This window comes from Oryctolagus cuniculus, chromosome 19 (assembly GCF_051225735.1).
Source record: "Oryctolagus cuniculus isolate XC-2025 breed Fujian yellow rabbit chromosome 19, ASM5122573v1, whole genome shotgun sequence".
In the NCBI taxonomy this organism is placed as follows: Eukaryota; Metazoa; Chordata; class Mammalia; order Lagomorpha; family Leporidae; genus Oryctolagus; species Oryctolagus cuniculus.
Window position 1 is genome coordinate 690,625 of NC_142885.1, and position 21,757 is coordinate 712,381.

The 21,757-nt window shown below is 36.9% G+C and overlaps 1 pseudogene; it reads right to left on the bottom strand.

Annotated features, from left to right (window-relative positions):
- Positions 1–7,100: 7,100 nt before the first annotated feature.
- Positions 7,101–21,757, bottom strand: part of LOC100358844 (inducible T-cell costimulator-like) — a 43,578-nt pseudogene continuing 28,921 nt past the window's right edge.

Here is a 21,757-nt window from a genome sequence, read left to right on the forward strand (position 1 = left end):
GAAAACCCTTTCAGTTTCAACTAACAGTTGAATATTTACTTGCTATATTACATTTGCTATGCTGAACATTTTACCTATTTTATTCAATTACAGCAACCCTACAAAATTTATATGATTGTCATTGTATAAAAGAATAATTTGAATCTTAGACTGTTGAAGAACTTGTCAGTAGTCAGTAGAATCAGTATTCAAATGTGGGTATATATTATTTGAGTCTGAGCTTTAAATCACTTTTTTATGCTTTTCTATGCTAATTGAGAGAAGTTTGCATTATATTCTCATCTCCTTTCTGACAGATTAGTACAATTTAATTATATTTTCATACAAAAAATAAGAAATTAGAGAAGGGAACAGACTGCATGATTTCCGCATTTGTCAGAAATTCAGCTTGTGTTTACTGTAATATAGGATTTCAGAATGTGTTTGAGGAACATTCCCTGAATTGCTGGGATTTTTCCTAATAAATTATCATTTGCGCTATTGTTAATGTTTAGGAGGTGGTGATGAGAGACTTTGTTTTTCCCCATTCTTCCATTTTTATTAATATGATATTTGTAGATGACTTACAAAGAGGCATACTTGTGATTTTGTGGCTTTGGTATATTTTTTTAATGTTAGATTAATCACAATAACTTTTTACAATCTAAGGGAAAGCATCAATTTTTCCAAGTTAATATTTCAGACTCTTGGTATCTGTTGTGCATGTAATCACTCTAAGAAATGAGACAGACATACTTTACAGAAGGGTAAAAGATGGTGAGATTTGTCATTACTGAACTGAGTAGTATATTGAGAAGTTTTAGCAACATTCCAAATACAGGAATTTGTGGGTGAATTATTAAACTTAAATCTCATGCCTTGCCTGCATTATTAACTAACTAAAATATGCCCATTATTTACTTAGTAGCAATTGTTAGGCCAGTAAGAAAAAAAGGAAGCTATGCAAGCTTTCAACCTATACTAGGTGATTGGACTTATAGCTGAAGAATAATAATGACTGGGGCAGGTGCTGTACCTCAATGTGTTAAATATCTGGCCTGCAGCACCAGCATCTGATATGGGTGCCAGTTGTAGTCCCAGCTGTGGTACTTCCAATCCATCTCCCTGCTAATGGGCCTGGGAAAGCAGCGGAAGATGGTCCAAGTACATGAGTTCCTATACCCTCATGGGAGACCCAGAAGTTTCTGGTTCCTGGCTTCAGCCTGGCTCAGTCCTGGCTCTTGCAACCATCTGGGGAGTGAACCAGAGGATGGAAGATCTCTCTCCCTCTCCCACTCTCTGTCTCTCCTCATCTCTCTTTATAACTCTGCCTTTCAAATAAAATAATAAATTTTAAAGAATAATAATGACTGTATAAGAGTAGTGCTTATTTAAGCTTGCAAGAAATCAAGAATTAAGATAGTGAGTATTACAGTCAGGTGATAAAAAGGACATGTGTGCATGCCAGTGCTTTACTAGGCTGATTATAAATGAGCTTTTGTGTTGGCTTGGAGTGAAACATTGAAGGAATACAATTTTAGTTAGATTTTTAGTTATGAAATAAGTAAGGAAGTATAGAATAATTCTTCATGGGTTGCAACTCTTTGATGAAATGAATTTCCTCTATGCCTTTCCTCTAATTGTGGAGAGGGTTTATTGGAAATCTCAAGTTTGAGCTACTCAGACTCTGTATCCCATTTCTCTAGGGCCAGCTCAGCCCTTCATCCTGTCAAAGCAGGTAAAACAGAACAGGTTGCAATTTTCTATAAAGGGGTCCTTGGGATGAAGCATTTTAATGTCTATAAAGAGTAGACAAGACCTTCATTTTTAAAGACTCCCATGTAACATTTCAAATGGCATGGATATTTCTTGGTGCCTTTGCCAAAATTAATAGATTTGGGCTACGGAATTGGACGAAAGCTAAGCATTTAGGCCTGCTTATCAACCATTAACATTTTACTAAGTTTATTTTAGCTGACTTGCCCTAAAACTATCACATATTTGAGTAAATAATACCTTGAAAAGAAAGTCCATTAATTTTTAGAACTGTGTCACTTCAACATAGGAAGAATACAGATTTACAAAAATATCATTTTAAAAATTAAGAATCATGTGTTATGGTCAAGATAATACATCAGATTGGTATAGTTTAACCATTGTGTTTAAAATTTTGGACTCAGTCTGAGATTGAATTGCCTTTATGATTTCAATTAGCTATTCCAGCCAAGAACCCTGATGAAGAGATGGCACAGAGTAACTGGAATATAATAAAGTGCCAAGTATGATTTTTTGGAGTCTTCTCATGCTTTGAGAATAGGAATATCTTAAGACTTGATAAAATGGTGCTATTTTATATTTCCCATTTGACTACTTTAAAAGGTTCATTGTCTTTTAATTAAACTATAGGGGGAAGAGCAGAGATTAAAAGACATAGTTCTTAAAAAGGGATGGCTTTAAATGCAAGTTACATGAGTGACAACACCCCACTAAAACAAGATGCAGTGCAGCAACAAATATTTTTCCTTGAAGGCTCCTCTTTTCTGACTTCCACAGTAATTTGGAGTTAATTGGTGCAGCTTCTCAATACAAGACTTTGTGTTTTATGTTCTTTGATTCTTCCTTCTATCTCTTTCAGCTGCTCTTTTATCTTCCCTTTCATGTAGTGCAATACAGCTTAGGCAACTAGATGTAATAATGATGTAAACTAGTTTAGGTGAGAAAGTTAGATCAGCATGCAGATAGCATGAAAACAATGCACACTAACCATTGCCAATTTGTGTTTGCTTAGCCTTTGCTTGGACTGTGTACATGCTAAAACTATAGGTTCCTGTAAAATCAATAGATAATGCTAGCAAAACTATTATCACTCTCTCTTCAGGAAATTGGCTAATAATAGAGAACCTCATGAAGTTTGGTATTAAATAATTTTAAGACTTGCGAGAATCTTTCCTCTACTATCTTACATAACTGAATAGAAATGTAGAGGTATCAGGCAACAAAAGTGTGACTATCAATGTAACTATAGAACTTCCCATCTCTATAATGTCACCTTAGGGTGGTACAGGATGGGGAACACCCAAGAGACTAAAGATTGGTTAAAAGTGAGTGAAAACTGGCAATAAGAAAATGCCTACTGAACATATGATTGGAGCCAATTTATGAAAATCTATGTTTTATAAGTGTTTTCTTACCATTATCTTTGCAAAAAAGATAATGAACTTAGAAATAAAGTAATATTGGGTTGTAGTATTAGCAAGATAAATGAACTTTCATAAAGTTACACAGGAAAATATGTACACATTATATACCTTATGCCATATCTAAGCTCTTTGCCTCATCCTTTGCTCAAATATTGCATATCCAATGGGTAATATATGTATTTATATTTAATTCAGAACCCATTACTTTTATTACTACTATATACTAAAAATCAAGTCAAAGACACATTGCATTCTGATTTCCAAACAGATAGTATATAGCTGAAAAATAGACTAAAGCTATAATAAAATGGGAAAATGGGTTCATGAAATTAAAAGAAAGCTTAAAATACTCAGGGTGTCAATGAGTAACAAAATATCATGTAGTAACCATGGAGATGATGGCTTTATTTGAAGTGAGGGGAGGGAGGAGAAAGCTAGAAGGAGGCAAAAGCACAATTGGGTCTAAAATTGAATTTCTCTGATAAGGCATTTCAGAAGCAGCTTGTCTTATTCACTCAGCAGCAAAATAATCATATGCACTTTAATAATCTTTATTTCACAGGAGCGCATTGCCAGAGTAACAGAATGTAAGCAGAGGAACAGCACCTTGCAGATCACAAAGGCAAATTTGTGGAAAGAAATTTCACTGAGTTTCTCTTTTTCTTGCCAGGGTAATAACGGCTCTTATTTTTCCTGCACTATTTAATAATCTCACATAGACATTCTTTTACCTTTCCCTTTTTCATATCTGTTCAAACATGGACTATAGCATAAATCAGGAACTGTCAAGCTCAGTGGGCTAAGCAAAAAACAGATGTTATATCTTTAGCATTTTTATATAATTATTTTTATTGCTATTTTACCACTGTCTCCAACCCTTCCAACCTTATTGTTGTTTTCTTCTCTCCATAAACCAATCTGATGATAATATTCCAAGAAAGAGGGCTTAAGGTGGGAATTGGTATTCAGCTATATTAATCTGTATTTATTAACTAAGCTTGCTTGCATGAAGATTTTAAGGAGGAGATGGTTGCAACTGAGGCATTATTTTTAGAAGGAAGTAAATTGAATTATAGCAAGTGGACTAAAATGCATTCAGGCCAGAAATTCATTTACTGAAAAAATAATGATTTCTTTATACTCATGAACACACACTCAAATATACACACACAAGGAGGGAAGTTAGAACCAAAATACCATAGGACACAGAATCTAATAAATTGGCCTTTTTTAATATTAACAAAATGAAAGTTTCCAGTGCTTTTTTTTTAAAGAGTGTAAAAACTGGAGATAATACTATGCCTACTAAACATCTGATTGGGGCCAATTTATGAAAATCAATGGTTTATAAATGCTTTCCTACTATTATCTTTGCAAAAAGCTATAGCTTGTAAAAATGAATTTAGAAATAAAGTTATATTGGACTGTAGTATTAGCAAGATAAATAAATGAGCTTTCATGAAATTACACAGGAAAATATGTTTACATGATAAAGGTTTGACTTCCACCAAGAATTTTAAGTCAATTCTACCTCTTAGTTTTAACATGCCCTCTGAATGCAAATCTGTGTAGTTTATATAGTTCTTTCTGTGGGTATGAAGGAAAAGTATCACCCACAAAGTAAACTGTGCATGGTTTCATCCTAACATATTCTGAACTTTGATAAGATTTATTAAAATGTAATTTTTAGAAATTATTCTTTCTTACCAGGTAAATCTTGCACAAATACCAAAACTTAAATTCATAAAGCTACCCTAGAAATAGTTAATGGCAAAAGAAATAGTAAAATTTGAAAATGCCAAGCAAAAACATGTTAAAACAGCAAATTACAGGGAAAACATTCCACAGTGTTGTAGCTAGTGTGTTTCTGATGCTCGTGGAAATGGGTCGTGTTGAAATACTAAGATTTCTGATATTCAAGAGGAATTTCAAACCCAAATGCTGTGGAAGTCAAAGCCTGATTCTCATTAAGCACAATTCAGAGTTCTAGAGATTTTCAAACCCAGCAGACTCTATTTTAGATTGTTTCTCCGTATTACAAAACCATTGATTTAAAATCAGATCCTGATTTTCATTCTACATAGAGTCACTTTATTTGGGGCTTTCTGGGAGCCACTTTGATGGAAAATCAATAAAAACAAAAACAAAAACAGAGACTAGCTACTGTGCTAAGTGTCCTATCACACTTCCAAGGGGAAGGAGTCAGGATGCAACTCCCTTCATATGATCAGGAGAGAGGGGCTTTCAGAAGATTATCTGGGGAGCATAAATAGTGACTCCTGCCATGTTGGACTTGAATCTGACTCATGCCCAAGACTGGCCACATGTTTTGAAAGTGGAATGACAAAGAGATGGCTTTTTTAAGTGACCTGTATTCTTAGAGTTTGTAAGAACAATTGTTGCTTAAGTTTATGTCATGGAACAGAGGTGGTCCATGTGCACAGGAGAGATGATACAGATTGTCTTAGACCCATCTACCTGACTAGAAAGTGTCAGTGATGCCAAAAGTCAAGTGAATTACCATCTTTTCTAGCATAATAAGTGAAGAGAGAGCTTAACTAAATCAGATTATCTGCAGGTACCTGTCACATCCTATTTCTCCTGTAAATAGTCAACCTACATTAGGATTGAATTGGGAAAAAAAGGTAGCTATAATTTTGATTATTGAAAGTTTTTATTATTTTACTAAGATTAGATGTGCCAATGGTGTATTTTGATTACCTGTTAGTGAAGAAAAACATCAACTCTACCCTAAATTTCATGAACAGACATGGGAAGCCCCATAGAATAAATTAAAGACATTCTGAATGTCAACAGTAAAGTTTCTTTATAATAAAGAAGTTTTTCTTTTTCAGCCTTATGAGTGTGTGTGTGTGTATGTGTGTGTGTGTGTTGGAAAATGGTGATCTTGAAAGAATAGAAAAGTTTGGTGTTGGGAAAAAACATTGCTAATTTCTTTTGATCCTCAGATTATTACCTCTGGCTCTAGGGCCAGTAAATCAATGCTTTATTCTTGGCCCTGTCCATACTTCAGTGAGAAGGTACTAAAGTCAGACAAAAATCATAGTTATCAGGAACATTTTCATTAGATTATTTTATCCATGTAATCTTTTCTCTTCTTTAGAAGCCCTTCTACAGCTTTACTTGATTTAATATCTCCCTACTCTCTGTTTTTGCCCAGAGCTCAAGTAACGGAATCAAAATCAAGGAGAATTGATTAACCTAAAAACTCGATCAGATTTTTACTAAGTATCTGAACGTTCCTGATAGTATTTTTAAGAAAGATTTATTTACTTATTTGAAAGGCAGAGTTACAGAGAGGCAGAGGCAGAGAGAGAGAGAGGGAAAGAGAGAGAGAGAGAGAGAGAGAAAGAGAGAGAGGTCTTCCATCTGCTGGTTCTCTCCCCAGATGGCCGCAATGGCCAGAGCTGAGCTGATCCAAAGCCAGGATCCAGGAGCTTCTTCCAGGTCTCCTACATGGGTTTAGAGGCTCAGGACTTGAACCAGTTTCTACTGCTTTTCCAGGCCATAGCAGAGAGCTGGACTGGAAATGGAGCAGCCAGGACTTGAACTGGAACCCATATGGGATGCTGGCATTGCAGGTGGCGGCTTTATCTGCTACAGCACAGTGCTGGATGTGCTTTAAAGAAAAAAAAATGGCTGCTTTAAAGAAAAAAATAAAATAGTTGTTTTACTGCATTGCTAAAAGTAGGCCTAGACAAAGGGATTTCTTCCCAGTGAGGTCTGTTTGTTGAGTGCATATGAGATGGACTTTCTATAAAGCTAGTTGCAAGAAGGTGTTTGTTCTGAGAAAGAAGCAGCACCAAGGAAATCTGTGCAAATCCTGCTGGCTTTTAGAGTCACAGAATGAACAAAACATGAGCAGGAGATGGATGTGGTCCAATCAAGTCAAGTCAGACTCTAGTCGAGGAAACAAGGGACTCTCACTTCAAGTTGAGGGGACCCGACCAATGTGTGCCATGCCCAGGTGCCTGAGAGTTCTGTCAGTGCATATTTTTTAGCTGTGTTCACTGCTGCTATGAACACGTACTCACTATTTGGGTCATGCACACTTGATTGATATTTCTCTTTTGTAAGCTGAAAAATAAATATGCATTCAAAAATGTAGACTACTGCAAAAGCTGCACATCCTATGGGTAACCAGAACTTCACCTGGCAACAGAGCTTGTGATTCCTAAATATGCAAATATTCTCCTCTGAGAATCTCTACTTGAAAAGGAGGAGGGTCAAAAATTGATAGTTTGCAAAAGTAATAGCTGGCATGAGAACTGTCCAAATTATATAGGAAAAAAGAAACTGTTGTTGAATAATTGATATTGACAGAATTTCAGAGCCTTAATGGACACCGTGTTTCCACTCTCCTTTGTCTGCCTGAAGTCACAGAGGACTTGCCTCCCTGTCAGCAGCTGCATTTTGAATTGCAGGACAATCTCGGGGTATTTGCATAAAGTTTGAACACCTCCATTCTGAAATGTAAACATCTCATACTTGGCAGAGTCATTGATGTCTCCTTAAAGCGATTCCAACACAGCCAAGGAAAGGTTCATGTGTCTGGAGTTCTCTGCTGAAGACCTCACTGCCAAGCCCCATCTTTGGGCTTTAAAAGCTGTGGCAGGGGCCGGCGCTGTGGTATAGTGGGTAAAGCCACCACCTGCAGTGCCAGCATCCCATATGGCTGCAGGTTCCAGTCCAGGCTACTCCTCCTCCAATCCGGCTCTCTGCTATGGCCTGTGAAAGCAGTAGAAGATGGCCCACATGGGAAACCCAAAAGAAGTTCCTGGCTCCTCATTTCGGATTGGCGCAACTCTGGCCATTGTGGCCAAATGGGGAGTTAACCAGTGGATGGAAGACCTCTCTCTCTCTCTCTCTCTCTCTCGGACTCGGACTCTCCTTCTTTCTCTGTGTAACTCTTTCAAGTAAATAAATGAATCTTAAAAAAAAAAAAGCTGTGAAAGACTAGTTACAAATACTGGCAAATTTTCAGATTTCCTTAATTGATACCATCTTTAATTTACATTTACAGAAAAGGTTGTTTTTTAAATCTAATTATAATGATCTACTTCTCAGCAATTTCCCTTTTATCTCTGTCATTTTATTATTGTTCTGACCAAACTACTGATTTCTTTTCACAGTAATGACAATATATTTTATATTGTAAGGTGTGTATCACTTTTAAACTTTCTTTTCTTTGAATTTAGGCATATCACTTATGAGCATCTTTAGTATCTTAACTGAAGGCAGTACTTACACTGTGAAGCTGAGTCATCAGCTTCCTCAGAGTTCTATAAGTTGTTCTGATGAAGTTCATATACAAAATTTTTCAGGGCTATCTTTGTCCAATGTAGTCATTCACAAGTACCAGGTAATATACTTAGTACATTTCTTGATTGTTATGGAACTTTAAATTTCACTAGATTTAAAAGTTAACATATTTTGAGCTAATTCTAATAAGCAGCACAATCTTTGACTTATAATTTTATTGTTTTTTAAAAAATATTTCTTTTTTAATGTATTATAATAGTCTACTTTTCACTAGCTTTCCCATTATCTCATTGCCTGTCTATTATGGCTCCTACTGAATTGCTCATTTCTACTCACAGTAATCACTTTATTTCATAAAAATCCAACATGTTTTTATTACTGTCTTTAAGATTACCATCACCTGTATTTTTCTTTAATATCCCAGTGTATTCCAGACCTTCCACTGTGAATTCATGGCCATGTTGGTTAAGTGTTCATTATGAGGTCATGAACTCCATCAAAATTCTATAAGTTGTGCTAGCAACCGTCATGCACACATGTTTTCAGAGACATTTTAGACCCACATGATAGTCACTCTTTTCAGGTACTTTTTTAGGCTCCTTTCAGGTTCTTTTCTATATTTCATGAAATTCTAAACTTCCCATTAATATATGAAAGTTTCAATAGAATGAGTTAAAATCCATCTATTTTAAAGATTTCTCTGATAAGTGTATGATCTTCATTTGATTTACATTTTGTGAAAATAATTTCATTTTCCTTTTTTAAGGTAATTGTTATCATTTCCAGTAATTTCCCTCATATTTGCTTGTCATTCTGCTACTACTTCTAGAAAATAATTGTTACTTACCCTGGTCACAGTGTATTTTCTTTCTTTCTTTTTTTTTTTTTTTTTTTGACAGGCAGAGTGGACAGTGGGAGAGAGAGAGACAGAAAGGTCTTCCTTTGCCATTGGTTCACCCTCCAATGGCCACCACAGCTGGCGCGCTGCAGCTGGCGCACCGCACTGATCCGATGGCAGGAGCCAGGTACTTATCCTGGTCTCCCATGGGGTGCAGGGCCCAAGCACTTGGGCCATCCTCCACTTGCACTCCCTGGCCACAGCAGAGAGCTGGCCTGGAAGAGGGGCAACTGGGACAGAATCCGGCACCCAGACCGGTACTAGAACCTGGTGTGCTGGTGCCGCAAGGCGGAGGATTAGCCTAGTGAGCCCTGGCATCGGCCAGTTTATTTTATTTCATAACACCTGGATCCTCTTTTTATGTATTTATTTTTTGTGTGTGTGTTTGAGCTTATATCACCTACATGTATCCTTGGTATCCCATTTAAAGCTAATCTAACCACTGTGAACTTGAGGCCATCTTGGTTGTATTTTTTTAAAACTTTTATTTAGTAAATATAAATTTCCAAAGTACAGTTTATGGATTACAATGGCTTCCCCCCCATAATTTCCCTCCCACTTGCACCCCTCCCATCTCCTGCTCCCTCTCCCATTCTGTTCACATCAAGATTCATTTCCTTTCTTTTTTTTTAAATGTTTTTTAACTTTTATTTAATGAATATAAATTTTCAAAGTACAGAATATGGATTACAATGGCTTCCCCCCATAACGTCCCTCCAACCCACAACCCTCCCCTTATCCACTCCCTCTCCCCTTCCATTCACATCAAGATTCATTTTCAATTCTCTTTATATACAGAAGATCAGTTTAGCATACATTAAGTAAAGATTTCAACAGTTTGCTCCCACACAGAAACATAAAGTGAAAAATACTGTATGAGTACTAGTTATAGCATTAAATCACAATGTACAGCACACTAAGGACAGAGATCCTACATGAGCAGTAAGTGCACAGTGCCTCCTGCTGTTGACTTAACAAATTGACACTCTTGTTTATGGCATCAGTAATCACCCTAGGCTCTTGTCATGAGCTGCCAAGGCTATGGAAGCCTTTTGAGTTCACCAACTCTGATCATATTTAGACAAGGTCGGAGTCAAAGTGGAAGTTCTCTCCTCCCTTCAGAGAAAGCTACCTCCTTCTTTGATGACCCGTTCTTTCTGCTGGGATCTCACTCGTGGAGATCTTTCATTTAGGTTTTTTTTTTTCCCCCAGAGTGTCTTGGCTTTCCATGCCTGAAATACTCTCATGGGCATTTCAGCTGGATCCGCATGCCTTAAGGGCTGATTCTGAGGCCAGAGTGCTGTTTAGGACATCTGCCATTCTATGGGTCTGCTGTGTATCTCCCTTCCCATGTTGGATCATTCTCTCCCTTTTTGATTCTATCAGCTAGTATTTGCAGACACTATTCTTGTTTATGTGATCCCTTTGGTTCTTAGTCCTATCATTACGATCAATTGTGAACAGAAATTGATTTTTTTGACAGACAGAGTGGACAGTGAGAGAGAGAGACAGAGAAAAGGTCTTCCTTTTGCCATTGGTTCAGCCTCCAATGGCTGCCGCGGCTGGCGCACTATGGCTGGCACACTGGGCTGATCCGAAGGCAGGAGCCAGGTGCTTCTCCTGGTCTCCCACGGGGTGCAGGGCCCAAGCATTTGGGCCATCCTCCACTGCACTCCTGGGCCATAGCAGAGAGCTGGCCTGGAAGAGGGGCAACTGGGACAGAATCTGGCACCCTGCCCGAGACAAGAACCTGGTGTGCTGGCGCCACAAGGCAGAGGATTAGCCTATTGAGCCATGGCACCAGCCAAGATTCATTTTCAATTATCTTTATATACAGAAGATCGATTTAGTATATATTAAGTAAAGATTTCATCTGTTTGCACCCACACAGAAACACACAGTGTAAAATATTTTTTCAGTACCAGTTATAGCATTACTTCACATTGAACAACACATTAAGGACAGATCCCACATGAGAAGTAAGTACACAGTGACTCTTGTTGTTGACTTAACAATTTGACACTCTTGTTTATGGCATCAGTAATCTCCCTAGGCTCTAGTCATGAGTTGCCAAGGCTATGGAAGCCTTTTGAGTTTGCCAACTTCAATCTTATTCCAACAGGGTTGTGTTTTGTTTTTAAAGAAACTTTCATTGGCCACAAAATTGCATAAGTTTTTCTGACAATTTTCATGTATACAATTTTTCAGAGACTTCTTTGGCAAATTTGGTCATTCTCCCTTTCCAAGTATCATATTTGATGGCAATTATGAATTTTTCCAGAACTATGACATTTATCTTTGATTTCTGAAAGTGTCAATAGTTTAATTCAAGTTACTGACACTTTTCCTTCATGGTTATAATGGTTTTTGATGTGGATTTCTAAATTTTGTGAAAATTTTTGATTTATATTCCTTCTTAATATATTGTAATTATTTAGTTTTCAGCAATTTCATTTATATCTGTTGGTCACTCTATACTGCTCTTACAAAATTGCTCACATCTTTCAAAGTGATCATCATTTATTTATTTCATATCATCTGCATGCTTTTTCATCTGTTTTATAAATTGTAGTTAATACTAATACCTGTATATTAACATCCTAGTGCAAGTCAATCTTAGCAGTAGAATCCCATGGCCATCTTGGTTGTTATTATGAGGTCCCCAACTCCATCACAATACTACAAATGTTCCTGGCTACCATATTTTACACATATTTTTAGAAATATCTTAGACTCATTTGATAATTCATCATTTTCAAGTTTTTTTTTTACTTTTTATGGACTTTATGGAATTTTAACTTTATCTTTTATTTTTAAAGGTTCTAATAGAATATTTCCAGATATAGACATCTTTCCCTCAAGATTTTTGTGGTACATTACAAATTTTCCCATACCTCTGGCCCCTTATCCCCTAATAATATCTCATATCATTATACTTATATACTTATCACAATTAATGAACCACAGCTATAGTTCTAAACTTTTTAATCCAAATTTCTTTTATCTCTTCCACCCAGCCCAGAGTCTGTCAATTAACATTCTGTGTTCAGAATAAGTTTTTCTTTTAATATTAACTTCCACATGCAAAGGAGAACAAGCAGTTTTTGTGTCTCTGAGTCTGGCTTATTTCACTCAATGTTATGTTCTCTATTTGTAGCATCTATTTTACTACAAATGACAGGACTTCATTCTTTTTATAGTTGAATAATAGTTCATTGTGAATATATATCCCATTTTCTTTATCCATTCATCTTATTAAGCATATTTGGTTGATTCCATATTTTCGTTATTGTGAACAGTTCTGCTATAAACATGGTGGAGCAGAATCTCTTTGATACAATGAGTTTAAATATTTTGGATAATACTCAGTGTTGGTATCATTGGATCATATGGAAATTCTATTTCTAGATTTCTAGGACATCTCAATATTGTTTTCAATAGTGACTGTATAAAGTACACTCCTGATAACAGTGTATAAAATTCTACTTTTTCTATATCCTCACCAGCATATTAATGCTCTCTCCTTTTTGATAATAATCATTGTGATAAGGGTGAAGTGATATTAATTTGCACTTCCCTGATAGCTAACATTATTGAGCATATATATGTGTGTATGTGTGAGTGTGTGTGTTGATCATTTGCATTTACACTTTTAAGAACTGTCTATTCAGGTCCTTTGCTCATTTTTTAAATATGTGTTTATTTATTTGAAAGTCTGAGTTACACAGAGAGAGGAGAGGCAGGGAGTCAGAGAGAGAGAGAGGTCCTCCATCCAATGGTTCACTCCCCAATTGGCCACAATGGCTGGAGCTGTGCCAATCCAAAGCCAGGAGCCAGGAGCTTCCTCTAGGTCTCTCACACGTGTGCAGGGGCCCAAGGACTTGGGTCATCTTCCACTGCTTTCCCAGCTAATAGCAGAGAGCTGGATTGGAAATGGAGCAGCTGGGTCTCGAACTGGCATCCATATAGGATGCCGGCACTTCAGGCCAGGGTGTTAACCTGCTGTGCCACAGTGCCAGCCCCTCTTTGCTCATTTTTAAACTGGATTGATTTTTGAGTTACATATGTACTCTCATATTAACCCTTTGTTGGAGCTTGCAAATATTTTCTCCCAATTTTTCAGACTTCTCTTAACTCCCTGATTGCTTCTTTTGCTGTGCAGAAGCTTCTGAGTTTGATATAAATTCATTTGTCTAGTTCTACATTTGTCAGTGTTTTGGGGGTCTTATCCAAGAAGTCATCATGTTACACAAATATCTTGGAGAGTTTCCCCCTATATTTTCTTTCAGAAAGTTCAGAGCCAGAGATTAAAATCTTAAATTTAGGTTTTTGATCCACCTTGAGTAGATTTTATATATAATGAGAGGTTAATACCACACACACACACACACTTTAGTTTTGAAGAACTGTTTATTGAAAAGACTACCCCTTTTTAAATGTACATTCTATGGAACTTTGGTCAAAAATCAGTTGCCTGAATGCACATGAAGTGATTTCTGGACATTTTATTTTCTTCCATTGGTCTATTTGACAATTTTATGTTATTACTGAAACTTTGTAATATGCTTTGAATCAGGTACTATGATGCCTCGACCTTTATTGAAAAACGAAATGACACAGATTGCTAGGTACAAGATCAATATGGGGCTTGGCATTATGGCATAGCATGTAAAGCTACTGCCTACAAAGCCAGCATTCCAAATGGGTACCAGTTTGAGTCCTGGTATCTCCATTTCTGATCCAGCTCCCTGCTAACAGCCTGGGAAAGCTGTGGAAGATGCCCCATGTTCTTGGACCCCTGAACCCATGTGGGAGACCAGAAGTTCCTGGTTTCTGGCTGGCTCTGGCCTGGCCTAGTTTAGTTGTTGTAGCCATTTGGAGATTGAAGCAGTAGATGGAAGATTCTCTCTCTCTCTCTCTCTCTCTCTCCTCTTTCTCTCTCTCTCTGTAACTCTGCCTTTCAAATTAATAGAAAAAAATTAAAAATTATTTTAAATGAGACATATCTATCCATCTAATCAACAGAATTGCTATGTACAAAGAAGACACAAATAGGAAACAATTTTAAAGGACACAGACAGACTAGAAAATGAATACCCATACGAGAAATGAAACAAGGAAGGACTAATCTATGTAATATCTTCAAGTGTTATTTAAAAAATATACAGTAGTACATAATTCATATCAGTTTGTTTGACAAAGATTTTAAACAAAGTTTGAGAAAACATTGTATTTTCATCAAAATTGATACAGGCATTTCTTTTTGGTGATTTTAGCTCCCACATAAAAAGGAGAACCTGTGGTATTAGTCTTTCTGTGTCTGTCTAGCATGTTTTTGTTTTTGCTTTTTTGCTCAAGTTTACTTTGCTATTCTGGGTATTTTTTTCATACATATTTTTGGATTGTTTATCTACTTCTATAAAGAATGTCATTGGTATATTGACAGGGATTACACTGAATGCATACTTAAGATACTATAGATTCTTAATGATAATCTTACAATCCATGAGCAAGAAATATCTTCACATTTTTATGTCCTTGATGATTTCTTTCATCAATATTTTATAAATTTTATTGTAGAGATCTTTCATTTCTTTGGTTAAATTTATTCCTAAATATTGGATTGTGTTTGTGATATTGTAAATGGGATTTCAAACCGATGTCTCTTTCATTGAGATCATTGTTGGTACATAAAAATCCTACTGTTTTGGTTTGCTCCCTTTGTAACTGATTTCACTGAACTGATTTATGAATTGTAACAGGTTTTTGCTGTAGTGCTTGGTTTTCATCCAGGTACAACATCATGAAATTTGCAAATGTTAATTTTAAAAGTTTATTTGAAAGGCAATTACAGAGAGGGCAAGGCATAGAAAGAGAAATATTCCATCTATTTGTTCACTCCCCAAATGGCTGCAACAACCAGGCCTGGGTCAGTCTGAAGCCAGGAGCTAGAGATTTATCCAAGTCTCCCACATAGGTTCAGGGGCCCAAGCACTTGGTCCGTCCTCTGCTGCTTTCCCAGGTGCATCAGTAGAGAGGTGGATCATGAGTGGAGTATCCAAGAATCCAACTGGTGACCATATGGGATACTCATGCTGCAGGCAGTGGCTTTACCCATGATGCCACAGAGCTGGTCCCAAATATGGCTATTTTGAATTACTACTTTGCAATTTTAATTACCTTATTTATTTTCCCTCCCAAAATGTTCTTGCGAGTACTTCCAACAATATACTGAATAAGAATGGTGAAAAATGGACATTTTTCTACTATTCCATATTTGAAAAGAGTGATTTCTGCTTTATACTTTTCAGTATAAAAGTAGCTGTTGGTCTGTCTCATAAAGGCTTTATAATTTTGAGATGTGTTCTTTTTAATCTAATTTGTAGAGGATTTTTTTTATTATAGAGATATTCGATTTTATCAACTGCTTTCTGTGTCTGTTAAAATGCTTACATGATTTTTCCCTCATTCTGTTGATGTGATTTATGAGGTTTTTGATTTTCAAATGTTGACTCACCCTTGCATCTTTAGATGAAACCAAACTTACTGTTATGTATAATCACTGGTGTAGCTTTGGATTTGGTTTACTAATGTTTTGTTGAAAACTTCTGCATTTATGTTCATGAAGCATACTGGTCTGTAGTTTTATTTTTTGTGTTGTGTCTTTGGTTTTGGTATTGGTAATGCCAGCTTTCTGAAAAGTATTTTATAGTTTTCTTTTTAAAAAAATATTTATTTACTTGAAAGGCAGTTACACAGACGTGGAGGAGGGGTAAGAGAAACAGCAAAAGCAAGAGTGAGCAAGAGAGAAAGAGTCTTTCATCCATTGGTTTACTTCCCAAATGGCTGCAAAGGCCAGGGATGAGCCAATCCTAAGACAGGAGCCAGGAGCTTCTTCTGGGTTTTCCTCATGGGTGCAGGGGTCCAAGGACTTGGGCCATCTTCTACTGCTTTCCAAGGCCATTAGAAGAGAGCTGGATCTGAAGTGGAGCTGCCAGGCTCCAAATTTTCAAATTGGCACCCATGTGGGATGCTGGCATTCAGGCCGGGGCTTTACCTGCTTCTGCCACAGTGCTGGCCCCTTACAGTTTTGTATACTCTAAAATATTTTGCAATAATTTGAAGAGTATTTGAGTTATTCCTTCTTAAATGTTTTATAGAATTTAGGGTTTTCTTTGTTGGGAAACTTTTATTAATTACTACTTCAGTAATATTTCTTCCTATGGCCTACTTATATTTTCTATATCTTCCTTGTTTAATCTTAATATGTCACACATATTCAGGAATTTATTTGGGGCTTTTAATTTGTTAACACACAGTTCATAGCAGCTTTTTATGACCCATCATATTCTGTAGTATCAATTGTAACGTCTACTTTTCTTCTCAAATTTTATTTATTGAGGTTTTTTCTTCGTTCTTTTGTTACTCTGGATAAAGGCTTTTCTATTTTCTTTATCTTCTTAAAGAACCAGCTATTTGTTTTATATCTCTAATATTCATTTAGTTTCAATTTCATTTATGACTGTTCTTACATTTACTTTTTCTTGTGCCCTGCTAATTTTTGCCTATGGCTTGTATTCTTTTTCTGTGTTTTTTTAAAAGATTTATATTTTTTTTGAAAGTCAGAGATTTTTTTTTTGAAAGTCAGAGAGAAGAGGCAGAGAGAGAGGTCTTCCATTCACTGGTACACTCCCCAGTTGGCCATAACGACCAGTGCTGTGCCGATCTGAAGCCAGGAGCTTCTTCCAGGTCTCCCACATAGGTGCAGGTTACCAAGGACTTGGGCCATCTTCTATTGCTTTCTCAGGCCATAGCAAAGAGCTGGATAGAGGCCAGCACCATGGCTCACTTGGCTAATCCTCCACCTGCAGTGCTGGCACCTCAGGTTCTAGTCCCGGTTGGGGCACCGGGTACTAGCCCAAGTTGCTCCTCTTCCAGTCCAGCTCTCTGCTGTGGCCTGGGAGGGTAATGGAGGATGACCCAAGTGCTTGGGTCCCTGAACCTGCATGGGAGACCAGGAGGAAGCACCTGGCTCCTGGCTTCAGATTGGCACAGTGCCAGTTGTGGCAGCCAATAGGGGAGTGAACCAACAGAAGGAAGACCTTTTTGTCTCTCTCTCACTGTCTATAACTGTCTCTGTCTCTCTCTCTCTCACTGTCTAACTCTGCCTGTCCAGAAGAAGAAGAAGAAGAAGAGCTGGATAGAAAGTGGAGCAGCTGGGTCTCCAACCAGTGCCCATATGGGATGCCAGCACTTCAGGCCAGGGTGTTAAACCACTGCACCACAGTGCTGGCCACTTTTTCTGGGTTTTTGAGATGCAGCATTAGACCATTTATTTAAGATCTTTCAAATTTAAGTGTAAACACTTGTCATTATAAAATTTCCTCTTAATACTGCTTTTGCTGTGTTCTATGCTTTGATATGTTGTGTTTTCATATTCATTTAAGAAATTTTCTGACCTCTTTTTAATTTTTTAAAATGATACATTGGTCATCATGTTGTTTAATTTTCATGTACCTGTGAACTTTCCAGTGCCCTTTTTTTATTATTATTGATGTCTAGTTTGATTGATTTCAGTCTGAGAAGGTAGGTACATGGTATGATTTCAATCTTTTGAAGTTTTTGAGACTTGATTTCTTCATTAGTAATCAGTGTCAGCATTGTCTACATGTGCCACAGGTTTCTGTTCTTCAGCCTTTTGTGGATGTTACAGTATGACTTTGAAGTGGCATGAGCTTCCATAGGTTCTTAGTCCCTAGAGTTGTCAGTCATACTGGGGTTTGTGATGTCTGTATCCACATTTCTGGTCATGCTATCCTTTTCTACCAGGCAAATATGAATATTTCTCGTGCTTGTGGCAGCAAAATTTATGGCCTTTTTACTATACTATGTGGATAAGATATTCCCCAGGTCCTGATATGTTAGCCTGACTAATATCCAGAAATTTAGCATCATGAGTTCAAGTCCCAAGTCTGGGAAATGTTAAGGAGACATTCCCTGAGTCCTACAGGGTGAATACAGTTTATGCCGAGGGTTGTGTATCAGCAGGTCTGGGTCTGGAGCACTGTAATGCTTATAGGTTCCATTCCCTAGGGTCTAGGTGTATTTACATGACTCTCTGAAATACAGTACACAGAGTGACAGCCCTGGAGATACAGGATACAGTGGGGTCCTTATCCAGGTCTCTCAGGTTGACTGCCAGTTATTCCAGGGATTGAATTCCAGCCTGAAGCATGCAAAGATAGGACTGTATAACTCCCACAGATGAGTGTTATTCCAGGGTTTATAACACCAGCAGCAGCAATCCTAGAGCTTCAGATATTGGAGAGAACTTTCCTTTGTGCCTACAAGGCATGCAAAAATGATGCACTGTCCTGCCTTCCAGCACCACGTGCCAAGAGTTTCAGAAGAGGCCTCTTTAGTTCTGGTACTCTGGAATTCTGTATGAGATGCTACTGGTTACTAGCCATATGAGGCCATGAGAATTTCTCTATATCATACAGAGCAAGCAAGTAGAGCTCCAGAGCTCCTGCAGTTGCAGAATTCACAAGGGCTGCTCTCTACCATGGAAAATGCCCATGCTGTTTCTGGGGAATTCTGGTAGCAAAGGGGCTGCTTGCTTCATCCAAGGCAGGTGGAGTACAGTAGCTTCTTAAAAGTAGCTTGGGTCTGGCACTTTAGGGACAGACGAAGGCAATGTGGGTTTTGTCTTGGAAGCAAGGAAGTTGCTCAAAACCCAATCATCCCCCACAAATCTGCTTTCACTTGTAGAAACCCTCCAAAAGGAGACACTGTATTGAATATTTTTCCATTTTGCATTAAAATGAGTATCTTGGCTGGGAAAGAAGGTTTTAAAACATAGTCTTATGTTTATATAATAAGGTAAATAATTTTTTTACTAACCACTTTTTACACAAACTTAAAGTTATCATTAAATTCTAGAATTAATTCCAAAGACTGAAATGATTACCTCCACTGAGATAGCTACAACCTTATAGCTAATGTGTGCTCTTCCCCTCCCCCCTTGTTTGTTCAACAAACAGACCCACCAATCATCATTTCACTAGCTGAAAGGCACTAAATAATTTTCTTCATAGTACCACAGGGACCTAATATCTCCAAGTCAAACAGATAATTGGTTTCTTGATTTTGACAGCAAGAAATGAATCAGTAAGTTATCAGAGGATGACTTCATAATTGCCGAAGGGTTTTAACTTGCTTGCCTTTTTGGGAAATGAAATTATATTTTCCAATAGACATATCTATCACAGTACCTGACAGAGATGATCAATACATCATCATAAATAAAACCAGCAAGCATACCATAGTGATTATTTGCACTTTTAATGCATTTGTTAATCTTTATTGGATAGATTTATTGTCATACAATGAAGATAACTAGGTAAAAGCTCTGTCAATCATATGGAAAAACATAAAGGTCACTTTTTAAAAGTAAAACTTTCAAGTTTGCACTTAAAAACCAAACTAAACAAAAAGCACACTGGCAAGTGGTTTTCACAGAATGACACACTATATTCAAAACTGAGAAAATGAAATAATATTGATGCCCCATTCTTAAAAATTAGTCAGATTTTTCCCAAAAAAATAAGGTAGACACTCCTAGTGCTGAGTTCTGCTGAAACTTTAAAATATATATTAAAATAAAAATACCAAAAGTGGACAGCTCCACATAAAATGAGAACACACTTACCTAACAAAATTCAGAAAGAGTCCTGATTTCCCCACCACTGAAATCCTGTAAGTTTCATTGGGCTAATGATGCTTCACTGCCCTACTCTGTTATTAGTGGTCAACAAATGTAGATTCTGAATCTACTTTTTTTCTATCCAATTAAAGAACTACATTGGTGATGAGGCAGAAAATGAACAAATTAAATGCAAATACTTTAATTTTCAGAAATTTTGATTTTTTTCATTACTTTACCTCTCCCCAAATTGAAAGAAATATTTTTGAAATGTTTCTAATAAATTAGTATAGAAAAATTATGCTTGGTACATTAACAGAGAAGCTATCCATTTTCTCAAAGTATAGGTATTTCAATTATTTTATTATTTGGTTTGTGGTCATTTGTATTATCACAATCGCCATAAAAATGATAACTTCAAAATTAAACCTACAAATAGAGATAAATAATTATATTTTTATGAATTGTCCATGAGGCAAATGTTATCCAAACATCTCTTATAGATTTCCATTATTCATTATTCCTGAAAAATCACTTCAGAGACAAAACAATTTTTTGTTTCAAATTTGTGACAATATCTTAATACTTCTGATAACTATAATCAATAGCAGGTAGTAAGACTTGTTTTCCGATGTGTTATATTAATGTATTTAAGTAATTAATAATGTATTTTAAGATAATTCTATTAATGTGTAAGTTTAGTGAAGAAATCTTAATAACACCAGATTGCTTAAAAGTGAAAAAGTACTATAATTTGAATGAAACTGGCTCATATTGAAGGTTCCCTTCCAAAAGAGAAATTCTATAAATCAATAAACTTAAAATTTGCTTTTATTACTAGGCATTTATCTTCATAAAAATATAACATTTAATTTATATCTAATAGTTTAGTTCATTTGTATATTATAAGTACTACAGTATTTTTCTTAGCTTATTCTAAAAAAAAAAAAAAAAACTACAAGATAACACTTTGGCTCTCCTGAACTGAAAATAATGAAAATGTTGTTCACTATGAACTGCTTAAAAAAAGTACATAGGCTGGCACCATGACTCACTTGGCTGATCCTCTGCCTGCAGCGCCAGTACCCTGGATTCTAGTCCCGGTTGGGGCCCCGAGTTCTATTACCAGTTGCTCCTCTTCCAGTCCAGCTCTCTGCTGCTGCCCAGGAAGGCAGGAGGATGGCCCAAGTGCTTGGGCCCTGCACCTGCATGGGAGACCAGGAGGAAGCACCTGGCTCCTGGCTTTGGATCAGTGCAGCACGCCAGCCATAGCAGCCATTTGGGGGGTGAACCAATGGAAGGAAGACCTTTCTCTCTGTCTCTCACTGTCTAACTCTGCCTGTCAAAAACAAATATAAACATATGACCTTGGGAACATTTTGAAGCACAAAATCCCTGACATGACACCAGAAGTACATAAGGACATTTAACACACACGGGTCCTTTCTAGCATGTCACATGACAACTTGTAAGATTTTCTTGGTAATAGGCAATATGCATGTTTGTGATTCAGAAAATCTGATGAGGTTGCAAGCAATGAAAATAATAGGTGATCCTAGTAGGAAAAAAAAGCTTGAAGTCCCTTCCTTCTTTCCTTGAAAGCCCTAAGAAAGGGTGCCTTCTTCCACATGAGGGGCAGAAGGGCTAAATCTCAAAACTAGGTGGGAGGAGACCTGGAAATTTAGGGATCTC